Raw genomic sequence first — 12,264 nt, 5'->3', positions numbered from 1 at the left:
ATCTCCTTTGTCAGAACATTCATGAGTGATGCATGTGAAAAAAAATTCCAGAATCTTTTTCTTAATGTTCATAAGAAGGACTCCAAACATAAGTCCATATTATTTTGCTGAAAACCTCATCAAAGTCCTGTGTCACCAAAAGACCAGAATGCCATGCTTGTAACACGTCTGTGTGTGGTAAAAAAACCCTATACAAATAACAGTTTGGAAAAAAAACACTGTGTAAGTCTCGGAATTACTGACGAAAATATAATAGAAATCAAAGTCTCATGGAAAAACACCTTTCCACCATGCATGTTTGATGCACCTAATGACATCTTTCTCCCTCCAATAGACATTGACAAATGGACTGTATCTCTGTATTACACTAAAAGATGCATACTGCAACAGTAGATAAATGAGGACCAGTCAAGCTGTCACATAAAAACAAAGGAGCCTGAAATCTCAAAAGCTCAATGGCAGTTAGCACTTCTCCCAAGGTAGCATTACTTGACCTTGGAGACAAGAATACAAAGACCACCACAAAGAAATAAAGATGGATGGACCAATTGCGGTTTCTGAATACTCAGGACCACCTGCACCTCTTGACCTTCAAACCATAGAACATAAAAAAACATACTCAACTTCTGCACAAAATGATGTTTGATCAAATAAAAAAAAATTGTCAAGATGGGGTAATGGCACATTTCTGAGGAGATTTTTAGTAAATGGGGACATATATCACAATTAAGGGAGATTTTGGTTAGACTGGGACATACTTTGGGTAGATTCTGGGTAGACTGGGACACATGAGGGAGATTTTGTGTACATTAGAACATTATGTCAAGAGGGAGGTTTTTGGTAGAATGGGATTGACTTTGGGTAGACTGGGACATATAATGATCTTCAGGGAAATTTTGAGCAGATGCAAACTTTCATCAAGCAAGAGATTAGATAAGAAAAATCACACAGAAAATATTGGGGCAGTGGGAAAGTACATCACACACGAGATATCAGGATGATGGGGATGTACATCACACAGAAAATATTGGGACGATGGGGACGTACATCAGAGAAAATATTGGGACGATGGGGACATACATCGCACAGAAAATATTGGGACGATGGGGACAAATAGAAAATACTGGGACAATGGGGATGACAGAAAATATTGGGACGATGGGGACGTCCATCACGCCGAAAATATTGGGAAGATAGAACCATACATCGCACTGGGGAATTTGAAAGATGGGAATATACACCACATAGATACTAGGTTGATGGGGATGTACATCACATGGAAGATTTGGAAGGAGACATCACAAGGGCTTTTTTGGGGGAAATCAGGGGACGAATACATCAAGTTCAATTATATTGAACAAACTGAAGGTCATAAATTTGCTGCCTTGACTAAAACCTCAACAACGTGACCGAATTTTCAAAAGTACTTGCAGATTCTTTGTTTGGTAAGAGTGCCAAAGTACTGGCATCTCTTTCTAAGAATCTATAAGCATTATGTATTATTAATTATTCATAGATGTACACACTGACATACCAATCTTTCACAGATTCTCCTGTCAGAATGACTGAGTTCGTTTTTACAGCAAAGTGGCACAAACAGGTCAAGTAAGAAGTCATCTCCGCAGTGTCACAGTAACTATACCATTTTAATGAGATGAAAATATTGGTAGGATGTAAGTGTTTTAGATGGTTAAATTTTACCGTAAAATTAGATATTTTCATAAGCCTATAAATGTGCTGTTCCCACAACCCAGGAACGGATTCATTCAATAAATAGCCGACATATTGGGTCTATTTATATGAAGAATAGCACTTACACAATTGTTCAGTTATGCAAATATGGCCTATTAGCAAAGAAAATGGAAATAAATCTCTTAACAAAATTTCTTATTTTACAGTATGCCAGTGACTCAATACAGTACATGCTATTGACTCAATACTGTACTAACAGCCAACATCATAACTATGACTCAATTCTGCTGTAACAGCCCAATTAAACTAGCAATTTACAGTGGTCAAAAGAAGTGGTGAAAAGAAAGCTACTTTTGTTAGCAAAAATATCTTTCTTACACCAAAGCAACACCAGCCAAGCTAGATATATTTTGCATTTTGCTAATGAGACTGTACAGCATACAGACAGAAACAGATTCTGTATGATTAACAAATGAACTGCCAAGCTCATTTCTAATTCATTTGTCATCTTGGTATCTATTCTAGCCCTAAAAGATAACAATCTTGGCCATAACTGACCATTCTGATCAGAGATACATGGTTCAATTTACCACTTTAAGATGACAATCTGGCCATAACTGACCACTCTGGACAATAGTTTGTACTAACAGTCCATCTGGACCTGGCAGACAGCATGTCTGATATTTATCTCCACAGCAAAACCAAATGTTTTCCACATAAAATGTACCCAGCAGAATTATGACATTGGTGACAGAGATATGCAGTATAATCTGCAAAGTTATGATAAGTCTTTGGCTTCATAAATACTTTGTGAAACATGTTTGAAGCACGCTTGAGTTCTCATTCTAACACAAAGTAACTAACACAGGTTCTGGTCTCAGATCAGAAATATTAGCTGGTTTGAACACCAAACCTCCTGGCTGAGTGACCAAAGGCTAGGCAGTTATACCAGTTTGACATCATAAAGAAACACCCTTGTCAGAACTTCTGTTAAGGTATAGGTCCATGTTTCAGAGAAAAAAGTTCGAACGTCATCAAATCATAGAAAGAAAGCATTGTTTTACTTGAAAATTTAACAGCGTATAAAACATTTATATTATTCTACAAAACCATTGTCAATTTACTGATATATGTATTGAATTCTGGAAAGGGACTGCATGAAGGGGCCACACTTCTGGACAGTTCAGCGCCTTTAAAAACTCACCATTTTTTAAAAGCTGCTTCACGTCTTCGTTTTGATGCATTTGCAACATCATGCGAGTGTTTAAACTTTACATAACTAGGTAAAACATCGTTTTTGACAATTGTTTACATTTTTTCTTTACAAATGGCATTCTTATTTAAAGGGGGACAACTCATTAAGAATATTTTAAGTATCCAAGTCTGTGGGACAGAACAGTAAAACATGTATTGGACAGTTAAGTTGTGTGTCAAGATGCTGTTCATTCGTTAAAAAAATCTGTTGTTTTGTGATATACTGCTAAACCTTAATACAGCACTGATATATACATCTTACTAAATTTGATGAAATTTCTCCGAAAATTAAACATTTTCTATTATTTTCTATTTAAATTAATGGGACCAGTTGCACTAAACAACAAAAGAATGCAATGAACACCCTGATAATTTCAATTCTGACAGTTTGTGACAATGATCTTTCCGTGTGATTAAAAGTTATTTTTGCTTGAATAGCAAAATCCTGACTAAAGTGTAGTGAACTGACCTGAGGGTGTGAAAAATTACACTTTTTAGATGTAATAACCAATTCTATTACTGTCCTTGGTGACATAAATGTATAGCCACGGGGGAATATAAACAATGTAATGGCAGAATTCAGATGATTACCTTTGATTTATGGTAATTAGATCTATCCAGGTAGAAGCTCTGTCAACTTTAATAGAAATAATTCATATTCGGAGCATGGTTTTCCTTTCCATTCGGACAAGTTACCAAGCGTACTGACTGATAAATAACGTGGACAGGACCGCTAATGTATTTGTACTTCCTTTTACAATAACAGACTCAATAAATATGTGAGATATCATCAGATATAACAATAAAATTATTTGAAATTTGCTGCTATCAATTAATCAAATGTCACTGGATAATTAATTTGCAGTAAATCAATTCCCGTAATCTGATTGGTCAATAGTGAAAAGCTTATCACCTGTCCTGGTGTCACATGTAACAAACATTATTTTGTCATAATTTTCTTCTCCTCCTAAATAGGCACAATTGAAACCACACAGCAAAACTTCTTCAGTCATAAAAAATGTTGTATGACTGTAAAAAAAACAAATCTGTTTTCCAACAAGATATTAAAATACAGAATGGAGATAAATACTATATTGCATGTCAAAAACAATTATTTTACACTATAATTCTGTTGGTAACATGCAAAAAGTAACACCTTTAACTTATTTCAACACAATTTGATGGACTTAAATCTACTACTTTTACCTAGCTCTTTATTCATCATGTAGTGGTTTTTGAAAAGTTACGTAGGTCATAGCCACAACTGTAAAAAATTACTTTGTTTGAAGTTTCACCTCGGACTGATACCCTCCCATTATTTGAACGCCTGAGAGCCAGTCTGTCTGACGTATGCGTTAAATAAGTTCACCTTAGGCGTGACAACACCATTAAAAATTTAACCACCGACATTATTAAGCTAAACCCCTGACTGTTTGTGTACAATAAATTCAACATCACGGCATTTTTAATACTGTAGAAATTGACAACAAAGATAACTTTTACAACAAAATACCCCAAATTTGCGAAATCAGAGCAAAACTTTTTATTGTGGCAACCCTCACAAAATTAAACATAAACCAATCACAGCAGAAAACCAAAGATCTCACATAAACACAAGTTGTGTAACCAATAAATCAAGATGTTTTTCTGAAATTCTGCAAAAATCTAAGGTGTGAAAGGGAGGTAATCCCTCACTAGTAACTTGTATTGTGACATGTGTATACTAAATATAACTTGTGCAGAAATTGACAGTGATAATGATTTTGGTTAATTTTAAGACAAAATATAACACTATCATATCAGACTGGAAGAAGATGCTACCTTGGTATGTCATTAAATGTTTTTGTTTTTTTTTACTATTATATAAATTTGAATGGGTCATTCTGTCAAACTGTTTAGTTTAGAAACTTTTGATTCCACTTCTACCGCTGGGAAAAAACTGCCATGCAAGATGTATTATCCAAAATCATTTAAATAATGGTACAAATACAGCAGAACCCTTCACTCATCAACTTATCATCAAATCATATAAAGGGCTCTTACCAATATGATATAACCCGATTATCTTAAAGCCCTTGTATCTAACAGGGCTCTTCAGTTGTGTTTACCCAGTATATGACAATGTTTGTCTCAATGACACCAATATTTACAAACCTAATCATAATTTTCAAGTAGCCAGTTTAACTGATATGATAATATATTATCAGGTTATGAAAGTTGAAGTGGTTAGAGGATGGTCCGAGCAGTTTAAATGGTTTTGACAAGAAGAAGCACAAAAGTAGTGTAATTATTATGAGTCATCGGGTAAAGAGAGTATAATGTCTCATCCAATTAAAAAAAAAGAGATTTTCTTAAATTGGTAGAATATTTACAAAAAATATACATTCAGGCTCTCTTTTGGAATAAAAATTACCTAAAATAAAAAAAAAATCTATTTCAAGACATCATACTATTTCTCAGCAAAATATACATGTTGACAATTAACGATCATACTTATGACATCAATGCTTGAACTGCTATGTGATAATGTTTATGTCTTGGCCTGGTGTTTTTTCTTCTTCCATTTCATAATATTTCTATTTGTAAAGGAAAATAAACTAAATTTCCATTCATAAAGGAGATAGGGCCTGATGAAATCTAATTTTTTCTGCTATGAAATTGATAAAGAGTAACACAGAGACATTATTTATCAGACATTGGTCAATATTTGCTGGCATCAGAAGCTCTTCCTCTATCCGCCTGATGATAATAAACACTTTATTGGTCAGATACACTTCATTCATCAGTTTTCATGCATGATAAGATATGTCTACATTGTCAATCTGCAAGATAACTGTCAGTTAAATAGCCTCTCCCATTGCTAAATAGCTTCTCCAATCTTTAATCCACTTTCATTCCATAGCTCTACATATCTTTTAACACTTTTTATAATCCAGCTTTTTGTTTGTTAGTTTGTTTTGGTTTTAACTCTGTTTTTTCAGCAGTATTTCAGTTATGTATCGGCGGGCAGTTAACCTAACCGGTGTTCTCAGATTCTGTATTAGTACTTACCTGTTCTCCGCAAGTACAACTGCCAACTTCCACGCATTAATCAGAGGTGGAGGACGAATGATTTTCAGACACAATGTCTTTTATCAAATTGTCACTGAGAACATATGCCTCGCCCGGTGATCAGACTCACGACCCCACGATCGGTAGATCTGCACTCTCCGTATTGAGCTAAGCAGGCGCGTATAATCAAGCTGTAGATATAATATATACTTTGAAATCATCAGATTTTCATGGGTTGATCCAAAAAGACTTTCGTTGAAACAAAAAGTGAAATGGAATTTGCCCAACTAATAATGATTATCAGTTAAAGTATCTATAAAAGTATAAAACTCTTGTGAAAATTGTCACAAATAAAAAGTATGTTTCCATGTTACATTAATTACAAGCAGAGAAACACCAGTCTACAGGAAGTGGGATGAGTCTGCTTGGTAAACCAATCAATCAATATTGTGATCAGAGGCACAGTCTAACATGTTTACATCATTAAAAGGGAGGTAAATATTGATTTAGTTACACTTATCACAGTACCCAGCAGAGCCTAATCAGTTGCCAATCAAATAATTAACCAAAAACTATCCTCATTCCAACAGGTGGATTTATTATTCCAAATTCCTGAGGATAACATAAACATTCTGGAAGTTTGACATAAAACACTTTGCCTAACAACAAGCCATTACATTAACAACAGTTCTTAAGAACTTTTTTTCACTTCCAGTTTCCAGAGTTGTCTTTAATTACACCTGCAGTAAAACCTACAATAAGCAATCACCCTCTGACAAAGGCCAGTTTTAAGAACTCTTCATACCCCATATACCTCGATTGACCCTGCCATCCACATTTGTGCATAATTGTAAACCAATTCATAATCAGCAATGCTAACAACTCAAGTCTTAAACAAACCAAGTTGTGTTATGATGGAGACAGTAAGGGTGCCAACTCCCATTTTTTACACCATCTCAAGAGATCTATATACAGACATAAAGACATTCGTAACAACACACTACGTCCTGATGCCAAACGTATAAGATATCAATAATTCACTTAAAACGTAGTTCAATGGCCCACTTGTCACGTCTCAAGAGTGTTGACGCCTCTGCAGTCCTTAAAAAGCAAACTTTAATCTCCTTTCTTTGACATACACAAATACACTTCGTACTTTAGCATTTCAAAATCTGTATGTATCAAGCTCTTAATCTGGGCAATTAAGCTGCAAACGGCCGCTTACAGCAGATGCTGTATTACAACTTGACAAAATGAAAGTTAGACAATGATTCTTTTACAAAGCATTCAGTAGCTCTTATACAATACCAAACATGAATCAAAGAATAGGCTAAATAAAAATTCAGACACGAGTAACTCCCGTCAAAATTTAGCGGGCAAGACCTGTATTCAGCACACAGTGCATATAAATTTTTAAGCTCTTGCAAGGTCTAAGATAACTTTTTTGAAACTGACTTCAAATGATGAATCTGCTCAGTGTAACACAAAACTTCACATAAGCCAAATTCTCCTGATTTTATGTAATGAATAATAAAAAAAAACACATCACGGCAGTGTCACATGTTATCCTCGCTACTCTAACCCTGCAGCCCACACACAAAAAATCTGCATATATGAGAATAGTAAATCATAAATTTCTGAAAAAGTCTCTGTAATCTTATTCATGAATTTAAATAGACATCCTTTCCATGTAAATGGGATCTATTTTAATAAATTATTAATCATCAATAATATTCAAACATTCAGCCTCAATTCTGCACATTCCTCATAAATGTCACTCAAATCATATGCAACAAACCAAAGTCATATGCAACACACCAAAGTCATATGCAACACACCAAAGTCATATGCAAAACACACCAAAGTCATATGCACATATCAAAGTCATATGCAACACACAAACAATGTATGTAACATACCATTTGTTGCAACACACTCAAGTCATACAGGCAATACATCAAAGTCATATGCAGCACATCAAAGTCATATGCAACACAACCAAGTCATATGCAACACACTAAAGTCATATGCAACACACTAAAGTCATTTGCAACACAACCAAGTCATATGCAACACACCAAAGTCATATGCACATATCAAAGTCATATGCAACACACAAACAATGTATGTAACATACCATTTGTTGCAACACACTCAAGTCATACAGGCAATACATCAAAGTCATATGCAGCACATCAAAGTCATATGCAACACAACCAAGTCATATGCAACACACCAAAGTCATATGCAACACACTAAAGTCATTTGCAACACACCAAAATCATAATTATGTGACACACCAAAATCATATGTGACACAACAAAATCATATGCAACACACCAAAGATATATGTACATAGCAAAGTTATATACATACAACCACCAAAGTCATATGCAAGATTAGGACTGTTCAATTTATTACATACCAAACAGCATGAAGGTTGTCAATGTTTGAAACTTTTATGAGCTTTTTAAGCCGTTTTTTACACAATATAGATAGCGAAGAAGGATAAAAAAAAAGATAAACGATAGAAATGGATTACAATATTTTTACCTTTAACCTGCTGGCGGCAAGTGATTTTGCCTTTGTGACCAATGCAGACCAAGATCAGCCTGCATGGTATGCACTGTTCGCAATTCAGTCAGAAAATTTTCAGTGAACACCACTTTGAATAATTAGTGGTACTGCCAAAACTTAGAATGATGGACCTGTCCATTTTAGAAATTTAGCCAGGTAAAGGTTAAACTGGCCTCAACAACATGACAATCTGTCAACTTTCTAAAGAACTAGTAAGTAAAAGAACACTTCAGGTTTCAGTTCAAAATGAATTCCTTTGTGATACAACAATATTTTAAAGTTTAAGGCTATTTCTCATTAACTGTATACAATTTTCATACAAATTAGTTTAACTATGAATATATTTCAAGTCTCTAGCCACAGTCCTTGCGTCTGATTAGTTTAAGGGTGGTGATGACTGTGACTAAGTTCTGGTCTTGCCTAACGTAACTTCTTGGTTAAGGTATCAGAAGCCTGTCAACTGTGCTTGAAAACTGTGAGTATCCAAATAAATGGCACATCTCCTTAAGAAGGTACTGGGATTAGGGCTGTCATTGATTGGGTCTTTGTCATATCGACGATACTGATATATCGGAAGACAGATATCGACGATACATCGATATATCGATTATTAAGTTAGTGTAACAACCTATTTGTTCATGTACATGCTATATACCTTCTTGTTAATGTTATTTTTAGTTTAATTGCATGCTTTTCGTGTGTTTTAATTGTATTTATGTATTTCCCCATATAGGTAGTGCCGACTAGTTGGAAAAGACTGCTACGGGACAAGTTTAGACATGACCTTTATTGACAACTTCCGTTACGTAGGGCGCATTTTTGCAGGCAGAAAAGTTGTTTTAGAGGGTCTGAGTGTTTATCTGGATAGTTTCTTTTCTCTGTGTAAAATATCGATTTTTAAAAATGGGAATCGATAATCGATCGACCAAAAAATATCGTTGATACATCGATATCGTTTCTATCGATGACAGCCCTAACTGGGATAATTCATGTCAACAAAATTGAAATTTTATAATACTGCTGTAATATCGGTTTCAGTTATCTCAGATGACCATTTGCATCAATACCCTTTTGTCAAGTGACGGTTTTGTTCAGTGTCCTCAGCCTAGTCAAATTTTCAAATTTCACGCCTCAGTGCTATACAGACACTACGGAACCTCCTCTTTATTTATATTTCGATAAAGTAATATCATCGCCGCGTGTATTAAATGGTATTCTCGTCTATTCTTACTATTAAATTGGGCATTAATATGACAATAAAACATTTATGCCCGGACCAGGATATAAAATCAAGCAATTTTCATGATAAATTTTCATTTTCAGCAAGAAGATGGCCCTCATTTTATGATAAATTTTCATTTATTATGGCATTGTAAGTACGTGTTAATGAGACTGGCATAAGGCCACACGAAAACAACGAAATGATGACATATTTACTCAGGAATATAGGTCTTTTCGCATATAAATGACAAGTTTTCAAGATGGATGCCTTCCTCTTATACATTATGATCCTACTATAAAGCTGGTCTTGCTTGTAATTAAGATGATTATAATACAGTAAAACTCTGTTACACCCAATAACCTTGGGACCAATCCAAAGTTCAGTTCTGACGGTTTTTGGTTTAGAGCCTGTACTGCTTATTATCAAACACATTTGCAGTAGATAATACTTTATCTTGATCAAGATAATCATTCAGTTAAGACTGAGTTTTATTGATATTTTAGGGTTTTCTGTTTACCCCTTACCTTGCTAAATGTCTATAATGAACTTTTCCATCTTTCAATTTGGACAGTACCATTAACTGTTAAAAGGGGTGCATACCATTAGGATACTGACTGAATTGCGAACAGTGCAGATCATGATCAGACTGCATGGATGTGCAGGCTGATCATGATCTGCACTGGTCGCAAAGGCAGAATAAATCATGTCCAAGGTACCATCATTTCCAAATGTTTAGTCCGCAACATTAAATGTACCAGTTCCCATCCATGCATTGCCCAAAGTTCAGGGGCAAACATCACACCAAGGAGCCACCAGGCCATGCAAAGCCAAAGAGATTACTAAATACTGGTACAAGTTGTGAGAACTTTCAATATTAAATGTAAAAATACTGTTAGTCACTAGAACTGGACAATTAATGTAAAGTACCCTTTTTGATACCACTTTTTATTCAAAATCTATATTTGTGGTTTAATGTATAAATCATACTGGTGAAGGTATACAAGTGTGGGAACCTTAACCAGTTACCATGCTGTCACTGAATCCCTCGTGACTAGGTGTCCCTTATGAAAAACCTTCCCTATTGTCAGTGTGTGGTCAGTTTATGTCCAGTGTGTTTCCAGTCAATAATACTCTTAAATCCAGTTACTTGCCAGCCTATTTCCAGAGCTGACAATAAACTGATCCAGTGTGTTGCCACTTAATAACCATCATGTGTCCATGTGCTTGTCAGCTGATTTCCAGACCTGAAAACCAGCTGTAAAATTTAACTTCCAGTCTGCTGTCAGTTTATATACAGTTTGTTGTCAGTGATGTTTGTAATGACGTTTTAACAAAATTTCATTGATTTTTCATATAAAACTATTTGAAGGAGCTAAATTATATAGAGGTATCTGGAAATAAACACTGACAACAATCTGGCAACAAACTGGTATGCAATGTCAATCTGACAACACACTGGATACACAACTGACAACAAGCGGCTTTTTGGACTTTCCAGTCTGTTGTCCTTGTATTGTCAGTGCACAGCCAGTCAACTGGAAATATTTTTCTGACAACACACTGGCATATTGCCAGTGGTTGTCATTGTATTGTCAGTGTATATCAGTCACAACATGCCAGGCTCTCTTACATGGACAAGAGAAACACTTTAGCAAACTGAATCATTATTTAAAGTTTTAACTAAATTCCTTTATGCAGTACAAAGTTATGAGCACTTATACATGAGTGTTTTTTTGTTTCGGGTTTTAACGCCGTTTTTCAACAGTATTTCAGTCATGTAACAGTGGGTATACATTAGTGTGGCAGATGGACTAGTTTTGTTTGTTTGTTTGGGTTTAATGCTGTTTTTCAACAGTATTTCAGTCATGTAACAGGGGGCAGTTAACCTAACCAGTGTTCCTGAATTCTGTACCAGTATAAACCTGTTCTCTGTAAGTAACTGCCAACTTCCCCACATGAATCAGAGGTGGATGACTAATGATTTCAGACACAATGTCATTTATCAAATAGTCACAGAGAACATAAGCCCTGTCCTAAGATCGAACCGCGACCCCATGTTCCGTAGATCGACGCTCTACCTACTGAGCTAAGATTGACTAGTATCCCAATATATCGCTTACTACTCAGTGTTACTAATTTTTTTTATTTCCCCCTAGGAAAATTGTCTTTATTACCATTGTATTGTCATAGCATTGTCAGTGTATGGGAAGTTTGTTTCCAGTTTAGTGTCAGTATATATTTTTTTTCTATTTATCCTTATTAATGTTTAAAATATGAATTTTAATGTGACTTAAAACCTTCATTTTACTTGTGACTCAATTTTAATACAAATTCAGATTTGCAATATTTCAGTTAGCAATAATATAACATTGAAACCAAAGGAAATGGTAATCTGCAAGTTTAATTTTACAGGGTAGCGAAAATACATGACTTTTAAAATTTCTGTATCTCTTTAGCAAAAATACTTG

The 12,264-nt window shown here is 34.9% G+C and overlaps 1 protein-coding gene across 2 annotated transcripts in view; it reads right to left on the bottom strand.

Annotated features, from left to right (window-relative positions):
• Window positions 1-12,264, bottom strand: part of LOC123552042 (discoidin domain-containing receptor 2-like) — a 120,558-nt gene that overhangs the window by 66,344 nt on the left and 41,950 nt on the right. The gene's annotated exons all lie outside the window — the stretch shown is intronic.

Source organism: Mercenaria mercenaria, chromosome 15 (genome assembly GCF_021730395.1).
Source record: "Mercenaria mercenaria strain notata chromosome 15, MADL_Memer_1, whole genome shotgun sequence".
Classification (NCBI taxonomy): Eukaryota; Metazoa; Mollusca; class Bivalvia; order Venerida; family Veneridae; genus Mercenaria; species Mercenaria mercenaria.
This window is presented reverse-complemented; position numbering and strand designations above follow the sequence as displayed.